Source organism: Lissotriton helveticus, chromosome 4_1 (genome assembly GCF_964261635.1).
Source record: "Lissotriton helveticus chromosome 4_1, aLisHel1.1, whole genome shotgun sequence".
Lineage (NCBI taxonomy): Eukaryota > Metazoa > Chordata > Amphibia > Caudata > Salamandridae > Lissotriton > Lissotriton helveticus.
In genome coordinates, this window is record NC_136063.1 from 1,332,352,039 (window position 1) to 1,332,365,603 (window position 13,565).

Sequence of the window (13,565 nt, forward strand, 5' to 3'; positions counted from 1 at the left end):
AAGGGGTTATTTTTTTGTCAAGCATACAAGGAATTATTCTCTTTCCGCTAAAATTGCATTGTATCAGAAAATTTATTACTGCAAAAAGCACAGTAAGAATCTGGCTCCGTTACAGGAAAGTGCATGACCTGAAATGTCTGGCAATATTGCATTCCAGCACCCTACCCACCACTGTTGTATAGAGTTTAAAATCAATAAATTATTATCTTTGAGCTCAAGCGCAGGATAAATGTCAGAATTTGTATTTTGAATTTATTGGCAAATACCGGAATGATGTTACGTTCTTAAAGATTGCGACATTTAAACAAATTGTGGGGCAGATTTACAAGCCCCTTGCAACACTTTTGCACGACCGTTGTGTCCCTTTTGTGACGCAGCGGCGGCGTAAACAATGCAGTCAATTGACAATGTGACGCATCTATGGAGATGCGTCATGTCGTAAAGACCAGCAATACATACATGCGACAGCTATAATGTATGCAGGGTGGGCGTTCCCACGCAGGAAAGCCTTGTAGAAGTGACGCAGTGAAATCTTCAAGATTTCACTGCGCCACTTCTGAGATGCCACTGCTAAGATGCTACTGCGTCAAAAAATTAAGCCTGCTTGAAGCAGGTGTTAGGAGGGATGCAGTACAATGAGTATAGGCTTCCCCATGCAATGCTGGAGTTGCCTGCAACATGACTACAGGAATGCGTGACTTTTGGGTCAACAGATGCATCAGAATTTCTGACGCATCTGTCAATCCTTGTGCCATGGTGCGCCGTATTGTAAGTAGGCTGGCACAGGGAAACTGACGCATCTCTACAGATGCGTCAGTTTCTTGTATATCTGCCCCTGTATTTATTTGTGTTGATTTTATAATGAGAGCTGATCACAAGGTCAGAAGAGCACTATATAGACAACTGAAACATTACATACACAGGAACAAAATGTAAGCATCACAGTGAAAGGACTAGACAAATTAGTAGGTAGATGTATTCCGAAAAGGTGAGTCGACTTTAAGGCTTTTTATATTTTATTCAATTCAAGTCAAGTCAAAAACCACTTTATTCGATTTAGTTAAAAATCATAAAAGCATACTACAATCAATATAAAAGGGCAATTCGGTTTCATGGAACAATACATAAAGTATTAACAATAATATATACAATTTAAAAACAGTTATAGCAATAATGTACACAGTTTAAAAACAGTTAAAAGAAAGGGTAATTATCAGCTAAGAAATGCAAATGCAAAGAACATATTTCATCCTCTAAGGCGAACCTCCTTGCTATATTTACAGTCGCCTCCTCCTGATCCTAGCAGCAGCAACAAGATAGTTAGCCACGCTGAACATAACTAGGGGTGAATCCAACTTTTGGAGATACAGGAGGGCTGGTTTTGCCTGATGGAATGCTTTATCCTTCAATAAAGGCACCAGGTACTTCTGTCTTGGCGTGATATAAAAATGGCAGAACAGCATAAGGTGCATATTATCTTGCTGTGAAAAATTATCACAGTTGCACACAGGTGCATCCTCCTGCTTAAACCAACCTTGGCTGTCACAAAGAACCGTATAAATCTGGTCAAAATGAAATTTTACCAGAAGCCACCTATGAAAAGGGATGTTAACTATGGCAAGATACGGTTGTATAGCCGGGCAGGTAATGGTCAGAAAGTGGGCTCTGACCGTGGGCTTTATGAGTTGGCATTCCTCTCTCTCCAAGCTTTTCAGTTTGGAGAAATTGAGCTTGACCCAATCAAGATCAGATTTTTTTAAACCCAAAGGGGCGGAGAAAATCTCGGGACGACCAAGTTCCAAAGAGCACTTATGAATGTAAGACAGCCAAGGAATGTCTTTAAATCTGTCCAAATGTAGACAATCCATCAGTATTTTGTGATTTAAACCTAGGTTTACATTAGTCCAGGTCCTAATCCATAAGAGAATAGGTGCCATTGAAAGAATATCGGTAATGTACCCTAGGCCAAGCTCCTGATGTATAGAAAACGTGGCTGTCGATTGAGGGAGCCCTAATATAGATCGAAGGAACTTATTCTCCTCCCTTTGAATGGTTTCACTATTAACATAGCCCCACAGGCCTGAACCGTACCTGGCTATTGCCACAGTTTTTGCCCTGTACAGGCTCAATAGTGCACCAGTAGGCTTCCCGCCAAGTCTCCTGGAGAAACTTAAAATTGTGTTTGCCGAGCTCCTAACCGCTTTAGTTTTGGCTGTAATTTGGGGGACCCAGCTACCCTTTGTATCATAAATTACACCAAGATAAGTAAAAATTTTGACATTAGTGATCACTTTACCATTACAGTAGAAAGATTTGGTATTATTTTTCACAGCCCCAAATGCCATAACATGAGATTTGGAATTGTTTACTACTAAGTCAAGAGAAAACATAAATTCACTAAAAGCATTTAAAAGTCTCTGTAATCCTAGGTGAGTCCGGGCTATCAAGGCAGCGTCATCCGCGTACAGGAGAACAGGAATACGAGTATCCCCTGCATGCGGTGTGTCCAAAGTGGCAGTTAAAAGGTTTTTCTCCAATGAGTTTATATAAAGAGTGAACAGCATGGGAGCAATGGATGCAACCCTGCCGAACACCCCTGCACGATTTAAACCAGGCTGTGCGATTTCCTTCTTGGTCCATTCTGATCGAGGCCTTTAAGTCTTTGTGAAGTTCAGCAAGGTAGTACACAAGAGGAGGATAAAGACCCAGTTTTAGCAGCATGGTCCACAGCCGAGCTCTGTTGACTAAATCAAAGGCCGTGGACAGGCCTATAAAAGCAACAAAAATTGACCCCTTTGTAGCCGTAGAATATTTTGAAATTAACAAATGAAGATTTAAACATTGGTCCTCTGTGCCTCTACCTGCGCGGAGCCCATATTGAGCATCTGTTAAAATGGCGTTTTCCATAGACCAGTTACTAATTTTTGGCAATAAAACTTTGCCCAGAACCTTCATAGAGGAATCCAGCAAGGATATAGGTCGGAAACACTTAGGGCGCTTCTTTGGACCTTTTTAAAAATAGGGACTATTATAGAACAAGCCCAAGTTTTTGGGAATTCCCCCTCAAATACACAATTAAAAACATTGACTAAAATCTCTGCCCACATCCCTGGGTTTAGTTTATAGAGATCCAGAGGGACCCCGTCTGGGCCAGGGGCTTTATTACCAGCTGAACCTTTAATCGCAACCTCCACTTCGGTTTTTACTAAATTTTAGCTTGGGAATGGAGGCTGGGGAACGAGGCATTGAAAATGTCTCAACCATTTCATTTGACCCATAGATATTAGAAAAGTGTTTAATCCACTCCGCTTCAGAGATGTTAACTTCAAGATCTATGTTGTTTGATTGGGCAAATAAAGGGTTGTTAATTATGGACCAGAATTTGGAGCTTTGTTTAAGGGTGGTAGAATCCATCAAAGAGTCCCAAGCTTCCTCTTTGATGGTCTTTTTCCGAGTCTTGACCACCACTGCGTATTTTTTCCTCAGTTGTGCCACCAGTTGCTTGTCTCTGGGAGAATGTTTAAGGGCTTTCAGCAAATCTGAGTGTGCTTTGGAGCATGTGTGATCAAACCAGCCAAAAGCTGAGGCAGATCCCCTCCTTGGTCTGGCTGTTAACTCTTCTTCCACTCTGGAACAAATAGCCTCAAAAGCACTAACCACCTCCTTCCCCCCCCTATCTGAATCCCTACATGTCGCAAGTTCTACGGCCATATTTTGCTCAATTAAGCCTAAAAAGTCCTCCGGGCAAACTTTGCACCATTTAAGACGCCTTCCTTGGTCCTTACTCCTTACATCTTTTATAGCGGTGGCCCTCAAGGCCACTTTACTCAGACCAATGGAAACGTCCAAGACTAGCGACACCGGGTTGTGGTCACTAAACCCACTTACAATAGCATTATAAAACAATACATAGCGGAGAAGACCAGGGGACAAAAAAATATAATCGATAATCGATTCACTTCCCCTTGCGTTATATGTGGCCACACGATCCTTCAAGTCTGCAAACCCTGGTTCAAATAAGTCGTTAGAGGATAGCAAATTTTCCATTGCCACACCCTTCGGGCTATGCTCGAAATGTGGCAAAGTCGTATGATCTGGGCCCGTATCATCCTCAATAAGACAATGTAGCCCACACAAATGAACATTAAAATATCCCATCAGAATGAGTTGAACAAAAGTGGTTTGTTTTGACATATAATTGGTTAAAAAGGAAGACAATCCTTCTATAACAAAATTAGCGGGACCCCCCTGCGTGGAATTATAGCAATTTATTAATACTAATTTATTATTATCTGCCAGGAGGATTTCCACCAACTGGAAATAATATGAAGAACTGGGGATTTCCTTGACAGTACCTGCCAGTTTAACTGAAACTAAAAACAATAGACCCCCTCTATCCCTTCCCGCCATAGAACTCTGCGATTTGACAAAAAACGATTTATAGCCATCCACCCAGAAAGCATTGTCCCTTGCCCAAGTTTCCTGCAAGGCCACTATATCGTGTTCTTTTATCTTTTGTAGCCAAACTGTGTCCTCCTGCTTGGCCCGTAGACCCGCAATATTCCATGAAAGTAGCCTGATGTTCCCCCTGGCCAGATCTAAAGGGTCATTTGCGGCTACGCTTTCTGTGTTGCATGAAACATTTATAGAAACAATTTCATTACAAGGGGCATTCAAGCTTATCTGTTCGTGCTCTAGTCAGTCAATATCAATTTGATTAGCTAGAGCCGCAAACCTATTCGACACAACTAAGTCTGTGATAGGAGTGTTCCTTACAGAATTTGCCGAGCCACCTGCCCTTGGTTGCTTTGTCACCCATTGGCTAGTTTGTAACGGCAAAATAAGTTTGTCTTTAGCCCAAGCATTTACACTATGATGTGACAAAGTATTCTCTCCTCCACCTGACCTAAATACACGAGGATAAAAAAAGCCAAGGGGCATCGCCCGAACACTCTTACCTACTGGGTCCAAAGGGGAACTATCCCAAAACAGACGGCTAGAGACATTTCTAGATTTAAAATTCACTATTACACAGTCTCCTACTACCTCTTTCTTGGTTGAGCCCACCCAGTTAACCCTTCTACCTGTCAGAATGTTATCTGCGATGTCGCCCTCACCCGTGCAGTTCGCATTACACCAGTTTTTGATATGCTTAAGAAGGGTGGCATGATGTTCTACCTCCCCAACAGCAAGTTTAGGCACATTAACCAGAATTGCTACAAATGGTGTAGCATCAGGAGGTAGATTTACTGGGGGTACCCTTCCCACCCGCTCCCCCTGAGCACCTCTAGACCTAACTATTGGGGTTACACTAGGTGCATCCTCCCGTGTGGGAATATATATACCCTTATCAACTTTTCCTTTGTTTTGGGCAGGATTTTCGATGGCCACTCTAGTAGCCATGATGGGTATGTTGGTTGGTGGGCCACCAACCTTGGGGGCAGAAACCTGCACAACTGTTGGGCATAACGCCGGAGGTATAGATGAAGAAAGGGCCCGGGTATTTAAAACATCATTGATGCGCTCACATTTCACCAAAAGGTCCTTAACACAATCCTTCAAAGTGTCCATAATGTCAGTGGCAATCTGGATTAGGGCGGATTCAAGCCTATCCAAGAACAGTTTCTCTAATAAGGACGAGATGCCCTCCTCAGTGACATACATTGCACGTTGAGCCCCAGGCTGATCCTTTAGCGTGCTTCCAAAATCACCCGAAACCACCGGTATAGACGGTATCACTGTTTCAGACAGAACCGGGGTCGGGAGAACAGTAGGGGATTGTGACCAGGTGGGTCTACAGGACTCAATAAGCACCCTGGGTTCCAACGGGATGTAGTTAATGGTAGAGGTATTTAGTGTATCAGGGCTCACTGGTAAAGTATCCAGACCCAGCTCACGCTCTGACTCTGCAATCTGTGTAGTTAGTTTATCAACTTTCGATGTCAGGTACGTGATGATGCTGGTAGTGTACTTAGGCACCTTAGCTTTCACCTCGCATACCGCAGATGGCACTTGTTTACGCTTACCCATGATGTTAAGGACGTGTCCCGTCCCGTCCCTGGTCGTCCTTGGACGGCCTTAGACGGCCCGCCCTCTGCCCGAGCTCCGCCCGGCGCCGTCCGCGCGCGTCCGCGACGCGGAGGAAGCTACGAGTGTTTATGCGCCTCCGGGCGCGCTGAGCAGGAAGTGGGCGTCTGGATTCAGGCGCAGGGGTCGCTGGGAACCGTAGTTCCTCCCCACCGCGCTCCGGCTTGTTGGTGGTACCGGCGGCGGGAGTAAACTGACGGCGTAGCACCCCCAGCACCCTGCGTTGACCCTCGTGGCAGGTAGGATCCGCTTCGAAAGTGCCCCCGCTCCTCAGTGGGAGCCACGAGTGTTTATGCGCCTCCGGGCACGCTGAGCAGGAAGTGGGCGTCTGGATTCAGGCGCAGGGGTCGCTGGGAACCGTAGTTCCTCCCCACCGCGCTCCGGCTTGTTGGTGGTACCGGCGGCGGGAGTAAACTGACGGCGTAGCACCCCCAGCACCCTGCGTTGACCCTCGTGGCAGGTAGGATCCGCTTCGAAAGTGCCCCCGCTCCTCAGTGGGAGCCACGAGTGTTTATGCGCCTCCGGGCGCGCTGAGCAGGAAGTGGGCGTCTGGATTCAGGTGCAGGGGTCGCTGGGAACCGTAGTTCCTCCCCACCGCGCTCCGGCTTGTTGGTGGTACCGGCGGCGGGAGTAAACTGACGGCGTAGCACCCCCAGCACCCTGCGTTGACCCTCGTGGCAGGTAGGATCCGCTTCGAAAGTGCCCCCGCTCCTCAGTGGGAGCCACGAGTGTTTATGCGCCTCCGGGCACGCTGAGCAGGAAGTGGGCGTCTGGATTCAGGCGCAGGGGTCGCTGGGAACCGTAGTTCCTCCCCACCGCGCTCCGGCTTGTTGGTGGTACCGGCGGCGGGAGTAAACTGACGGCGTAGCACCCCCAGCACCCTGCGTTGACCCTCGTGGCAGGTAGGATCCGCTTCGAAAGTGCCCCCGCTCTTAAGTGGGAGCCAAGAGTGTTTATGCGCCTCCGGGCGCACTGAGCAGGAAGTGGGCGTCTGGATTCAGGCGCAGGGGTCGCTGGGAACCGTAGTTCCTCCCCACCGCGCTCCGGCTTGTTGGTGGTACCGGCGGCGGGAGTAAACTGACGGCGTAGCACGCCCAGCACCCTGCGTTGACCCTCGTGGCAGGTAGGATCCGCTTCGAAAGTGAGTTAAATGTTCTACAGGATGAAAGAATAAAATATGCACGTTTTCCATTTCATATACCATATGCACGTTTCGTCAACAACCACACAGTGAATTTGAAAGTCTAATCTCTCCTTGATGTAAGCCACCAATTGACCCCTGCTATTAGTCTGCTGCTCTGAGTCTTTCATGACCAGTCATTAGGGTCTTTAATTGCCTCACTTCCTGTAGAATTTCACTCCTCGCGCATTTCTGTCATAATACCATGCTTCATTTGTCAGTCCCTTTTACTGTAACCTTCCACGTTGTCAGCATTCTAGCAATCTGTGATCAAAATATGCTGTATTTTCAACATTATTTACCTACTCCACTCTATTCTAGTCTCAAATTACCTGCCTAACATTGACACGCATTGCTGAAACAATACTGTTATATCCAGCCATAAACTGCTCCCAGAACGGACGGATTTTAAAATATTCCCACAATGTATGATTCCACCTCCTGAAAGTGGCCTATAGACTTGTATGTACATTGAGATGCTGCATCCTGTGCTAACTTATCTATTCTTTTCTGGATATGGCATTTATTCGTACCTTTTTGTAGAGCGCATGGTAAACTCTCAAGGAATATCGTGGCACTATGTAGGTTTAATTGATGTAATAATCCAGACGATCATGCATTAACCTATTGAGCAATTGATAGGACCCAGATTTACTAACTCTATGCACTGTGTTTGTGTCACACGGTGGCATTTAATGTCCAAAGCAAACCAGGATTTGCGTCAGAAAGTACCCCAAAGTAATGCAGTGTCCCGCTATGCATGGGCGTCCGCAGGGGAGGGCAAGGGGGTGCGCTTGCCCCCCCCTGAATCACCGGTCCCATTCCTTTTGGTCCGTAATGTTCAAGATTACAGCAGGTTGTTCCCCTGCGAGAAGCCCCAGGAGTTTAAATGTTCTCTCACTTGGGGCCTCTCGCACTTCTCTTTGAACTATAGAGGCTGCAGCAGCCCCTCCCCGACCTCGAGCAGACTGTGGACAGGCCCATTGTCATTCTCTCTGCTGCTGATCATCACATGAAGAATGATAATGGGCTGTCTGCATTAAACGTGCCTTGAAGGCGAGTGAGGAAGTTAAAATGTTGCCCCCCCCCTGGAAGGCGAGTGATGAAGTTAAAATTTTGCCCCCTCCTGGAAACATTTCTGCAGACGCCCATGCCGCTATGCACAACTTTCACCACATTATGTCAAGGGCATGATCCGTAGGAGGTACATGGACTTCAATTGTAACGACCCATGGGATTGAACACAAATTCCTGGCTTTCAACATTCAACAACATGGATTTGCACAAAACCGTATGCATCCTCGAGGCTGACTTTGAGAAGAAATGCTTTCATTTCACCTTATTTTTCCAACTTTGTATGTGGGCTGCTTTGCACAACACCCATGCAAAGTGTGAAACGCCTTAAATGATACTTTTTGTGCTGGGAGAGCCCAATTCCAGTATAAAATGTACACCTTAAAGAACACGCACACCCTTGCACTATGGTAAAATGCTGTGTGTAGTGGGGTGTCAGCTCTCAGAGAGACAAAAGGCGCACAATATCTTAGTAGATATGATTCATTGTATTCTCTCTCTTGTTGACTTACGCAGCATAGAAGATTTGATGGCCATGCTGCTTTTTGTCAAGTGTTAGTAAATATGAGCCCTGTTTTTTATTGATTTTAAAAATTTGATCAGGAACTATTCTTGTCTGATTTTGAGTTGCAAAATATTTCCCAATTTTTTTAGCCAATATATAGAAAAGTATTGCTAGACCTGTCAGTCTTAGGGTAGTCTGCCACCAGACATTTTGCCTTCCTCACCCCATTTTTGCTCAACTTGTTTTTGCTGGCCTTAGTACTCTGGGCACTTTACCACTGCTAACCATGGCCATAGTTCATGTGCTCACTCCTTTAAACAAAGTAAGATTGGCTTGTCCCCAATTGGCATATTTATTTTACTTAGAAGTTCTTAGTAAAGTGGTACTACATGTACCAAGGGCTTGTAAAATTAAATGCTACAAGTGGGCCTTTCAGCACTTATTGTGACACCCACTTTAGTAGCTCATTTTACCATCTCAGGCCTGCCATTGCTGCTTGTGAGTGCAGTTAGATACTGCCATTTCGAGCTGGGAAAATAAATCTTTTGCCAGGCCTAAACCTTCCTTTTTAATACATATAATTTTTCACTATAGCAAGGCCTATCTCTTCTGTAGGCTAATGATGTTACTCTATTACAATTAATAAACTATCAATTCCAAATGGGAATAGGTTACCAGTTCATGTTTGGTGTCTCTGCATTTGTAATGAAAAATTCCAACTTATGGTGAAGTTAGATTTTAAATCGCAATTTTAAAAATGCCATTTTTTAGAAAGGTAAATCTCTAACTATTTTTTAAACATCTAGGCCTAGATGTAGGTAATTCCCATTTACAGACTCTTAAATACCGAATTTTACCGATTCGGTATTTAAGAGTCTGTAAATGGGAAGGGTGCAGATTTAGGTAAATCCGAATTCAGGAATACCGAATCTGTAAGATTCGGTATTTACCGAATTGGTAAATACCGAATCCTGCAAGGGTGCAGGGGGTGTCACTTTGACACCCCTAGCACCCCAAGTACAGGCTTGTGTGACATGTGGGCACACATACATGCCCTAAGGTCATGTCTGTGTGTCACATGGCACAGGTGTGCATGCACAGATGTACATGCAGACCTGAATTCGGTATTTTACCACACAATAGGATTGTGTGGTAAAATACCGACTCTTAAGGGCCTGTGGCACTCTTAGGAGTGTCAGCTACATATGGATTTACCGATTCGGTAAATATACCGATTCGGTATTTTACTGAATCGGTATATTTACCGAATCGGTAAAATTACCGATTCTTAAAATAACATGCCCCTACATCTGAAAACCCTAGTATTAGGGCTCCTACATCTGGCCCCTAGTCATGATTTAAGGAACCCTATTCAAAGCAAAATAATCTTGATTCCTTAATCTAAGAAACAAATCAATGCAACCAGGTATATCTATTATATCTTTACATTTTATATCATAAAAAAGTGTTTTTATTAGGGGTAAAACCATACCAAGATACTTCAATAACATTGTTAACAGAACTGAAAGGAAATTTGAGACAGTTAGATTATTCTGGTTATCAATGTACAATAGCCCGTTCCTTAGAATGTCCTAGGCATAGCAACAAACATTTCCCAGATTTTAATCGCAACAGAGACTAAAAGGAAATGGGTTAGAGCATTAATGTTTTGGTCTCAACCAAGATGAATCTATGAGACCATCATCAGGACAGGATGTTTCAAATAAAGTTCCAAGACCATTTAGGACAAAGGTCAAAGTAATTTTTTCGAAAGTGAATCCTGCAGAAAATTGCTGGATATCTACACCGAGTGAGAGACGTCCCATAAAGTACAAAGTGTCATCCAAATATGTTATTTAGCGAAATTGGACATTTTCCTGCCTTACCTCTTTAATACCAATAGCTTTTCCTCTTGTCAAATGACTGGGTGTAACTAGCAGTTGGGCATTAAGTATTCCTCCTAGACAGTCACACACAATACAAAGCATAGGCGTGCCTAGATGGGCCATCACTGTCAGGATTGGAGAGCGGAGCTGGCCCCAGCCCTACTTACACTTGAATAGACTGTGTCCTACCTTCACAGAAAGGGCAGCAGATCCCCTGTAGTTAGTCTGGAGCCAGGACAGGGAAGGCAGGATGCCTGCGGATTTCAAAGAGAAACCTCTAGAAGCTCCTCTCCCATATTAAAGGCACAACTGGGTATAAATATTGGACCTTAGAGACCAACTTTTCAGTACACTTCTCGGGCCGTAGATACTCTGCCAGGTAGAAGGACTGCCGTACTGTTGAAAGACTGCCTCTCTGCTGGACTGTTGCCCTGCTGGACTACTGTCTTGCTGAACTGCTTCCTTGCTGTGCGGACCTGCTGCCTGCCGCCCTCTTGCCTGCGTGAGAAGAGCTGGACCTGCATCTCTTGGTCTCTTGAACCCAGAACCTTACAATAGCTCCAAGGGCTAGTTGGCTGGCCTCCTGTTCTGGTGCCTCAGGGACACAAAAGACTTCAAACAACCTAGCACCTGCACATAGACTCTGCCATCTGTTTGCCTACCCTGCCAAGTGGTGCCACCCCACTCCTGGACCATTGGGAGTGGGCTTAAGGTGCTCTGCAGCCTCTGTTGATCCAGTGGCACTGATGCTTCTCCTCTGAGCAGAACTGGTGCATTGCCGCTGTTGCATGGATGAGAACCGTTGCAAAGACCCACATTGCACCACAGTTCATCACCGCATTGGAACCGTAGCTGTGCGATGTATCTTCAGCACAAGCCCTCACGTCCTTCATCGACAGCAGCCTCAATGTCGACATGAGCTCTGCATCACAGCCTCACACCTCCTTGGAACCAACACATCACCCTGACTGTGGGCCACATTCTCGGCTTGGAACTTTACATCATAAGCAAACAGCAGAGTGACTGTCACCAGCTACTGGTACAGTTTTCCTCTCTGTTCTCCTTGTGCGTCCATGACATTGACACTGGATTCAGTCTGTCTGTTAAAAATAAGATGTACAACCTTTCAGACAAGGTGAGGGCCAGTATCGAGGAATAGGTCGCCAAGATGCTGGTGTTAAGGTGATTGAGCCCACCCAACAGTCCCTGGTCCAGCCTTGTGGCACTGGTACTGAAGGCTGCTCCACCAGGCACCATTCTAGAACGTACGTTCTGTGTGGGCTACAGGAGGCTCAACTCCATCACTCACCAAGACTGATGCACATCCCATCCCCTGAGCTGATGAGCTCATTGTCATGGCCTCACAGAACTCAAGACAAGCACATGTCTATTGCCATAACAAGATACGAAATCATACCTCCTCAGTTAGGCATGATTAATGTTTTTACTGGTGCACTAACTTTGTAAACTGATTATAACTTAAGTGTGTGCATTTTATTTCATGGGCCCTGTGACCTCCATGCACGCCTGTCACTTTGAGGTTGGTACACATGCCCAATCTAATGAAGTAACATGTCAGCGCTTACTCGCGCAAACTAACAAAATCTCCTTGGTCTCCACGTGCAAACCAGCATGTGCAAATGGGGCTATAAAGAGACGCTAAGTGGAAAAGTCAATGCTTGGCCTCTGATCTTGTAGAAACTTACCTGTGCTCCAAGAGCAGTCCCACAGCGTGTCTTCAAGCAACAGCTCCTCTGTTCTCCTGCAGTCTTTAGTCTATTCATCGGAGGTCCCACTGCTTCCTGCTGTGTGCCTGTCTTCTGGTTTCATCCCGGGTCGCGCAGTTCATTTTCTGTTCCCGATCGGTTTCCTGTAAAAGAAAAGAAAAGAACGTGAGTCAATCTTCTCTAGCTCACGTCTTGCAGTACAAAGAGGCTGTAACTTCAGGTAATCATTTTTTTACTTTTGAGAAGAAAAACGACATGCGAACAATAAGTATTTCATCTGTCTGGGATCACAACGTTCAATAACTACTGCAAGCCCCCACAAAACTTTGTTTCTTTGGAGTATAAAAAATTATATATCAAGAACTCTATAACTTTGTTTCTTTGGACTATCCTATTGGACTATAATAGAACATATGCTAGAAAAAGTAAAATAGAAGGTGCTTTCTTTTAATTTGTACATGCCTTGGGACAACAATGACAGGAACTGGTGAAAAGGTGATTATTTCAACAGTGTATCGTTGATAGTTTTATAGAGTTTATGTGCCTAGCAAGTCTTCAAATTTTTTTGTATTGCTTTCAACAGTATACATTAGAGACTTCTAGTAAACCTATTGAATTAATCTCTCCATAAGTGCCCTTTCTGTAATAGTGGCTTAAACTTCAGATTGCCCTGTCTGCGCCCGATCGGATGGACCCTTGGGACTTCTTGATCATCTCTCCAGATGACAACCATTTTTTACCAGCACCTTCCAAACGACACAACCCCGCCCTCAAGACGATCCCAACTGACGAGGATCGAAACGTCATCGACAACACAGCGCAATACATGGCGCATACTCTACAACGGCTCTTTTGAATCACTAACTATCTGAATCAGTCACTATCTTAACTGAAATGCCCCTTGAGCCGCTTATTTCTATTCACTGTATATATCTTGCACCACTACTCACCTTGACCGTCCACGCTGTTCTTCATTGTCACTTGCGTCTCCACTTATGTCACTTGCACATACTTGAGCACCAAGTACAATAGGGTTGTTATTGATTTTTTTCGTACAGTGCTGCTATAACTGTATTTATTTTTTCCCCCTTTTCCTTTCTGTAAAA